The sequence below is a fragment of the Ictidomys tridecemlineatus genome, chromosome Y (genome assembly GCF_052094955.1).
Source record: "Ictidomys tridecemlineatus isolate mIctTri1 chromosome Y, mIctTri1.hap1, whole genome shotgun sequence".
In the NCBI taxonomy this organism is placed as follows: Eukaryota; Metazoa; Chordata; class Mammalia; order Rodentia; family Sciuridae; genus Ictidomys; species Ictidomys tridecemlineatus.
The window spans coordinates 26864254-26865585 of NC_135494.1; positions in this window are offsets into that span (position 1 = coordinate 26864254).

Here is a 1332-nt window from a genome sequence, read left to right on the forward strand (position 1 = left end):
GTGCACATCAGCCTACTGACATGTGCAAGAGGCTAGCCCAAAGTAGGTCTGGGACCAACTGCCAAAAGAAGGTTCCAAGCAGAGATCATGCCAAACACAGGTCCACCTCCAATCAACACATGGAGCTCAACTCTGCCAAATTGGCCTCACTGACCTCCTCAGGAACCCAGGCAAGGGGAGGCCAGGTTTCATCCCGCCATCTGCAGAACCCCATCAGAGCTCCATCTCTGCCCATATGCAACTCCATGCCCTAGCAGGAGAGGAAGCTCAAGCCCAGGGTAGCCCAAGTCCATCCAGTCACAATAAGATGGGTACCTCAGCTCAGGCTTCTCCCATAACTGACTCTGTCAGTCACCTAAGTTCAGCCCCAGTGCACATCAGCCTGGCTGACAGGCCCCAGAACCTGGCCCAAGGTAAGCCTGGGACCAACTGCCACAAGCAGGCCCCAAGCAGAGCTCAGGCCAAACACAGGACTGCCTCCATTCAACAGGCAGAGCTCAAATTTGGCCAAGTTGGCCTCCCTGATCTGCTTGGGATCCCAGGCAAGGGGAGGTATGATTTCATCTCTCCATCTGCAGAACCCCACCAGAGTTCTACCTCTGCCCAGATCCAACTCCATGACCTTGCAGGAGAAAAAGCCCAAGCCCAGGATAGCCCAAGTCCATCCAGTCACCATGAGACTGGAACCAAATCTACTCATGACACAATCCACCCATGTCATACAGTCACTGAAGTTCAACCCCAGGCCAGATCAGCCTTGCTGACAGGCACAGAAGCCTGACCCAAGGTAGGCCTGGGACCATCTGCCACAAGCAGGCCCTGAGCAGAGCTTAGACCAGACACAGGACAGTCTCTACTCAAAGGCCGAACCTTGCCTGAGCTAATCTGTGTCCCAAACCTGCCTCTCAGATCTGTTCAGTAGTCCTAACAAGGGTAGGTATTATTCTCTCCAGCCACCAGTCGACCCCCCGATGGATCTCAGGATCCAACCAGATAAGCCTTGCCGATGTACTCAGGATTCTGGGCACAGGGTAGCCCTGGGAACATTTGGCCACCATCAAACCTCCACCTGAGCTCAGGCTCAGCCCAGGACCAACTATGCCCACAGGCAAGACACCCTCCAGAGCTCAGTCCCAACCCAGGTCAACCTTGACCACCTGGTCAAGGGTCCAGGCAAGGATAGGCCTGTCCCATTCCTCCACTGGCTGACCTCAGGATGGGCTCAGGACTACCTCCATCCACAGGCAGACACCTGCTAAAGCTCATAAATAGTCCAGACTTTTCTTGCTGACCTGCACAAAGCCCAGGCAAGGGGAGGCTAAGCTCCATTCA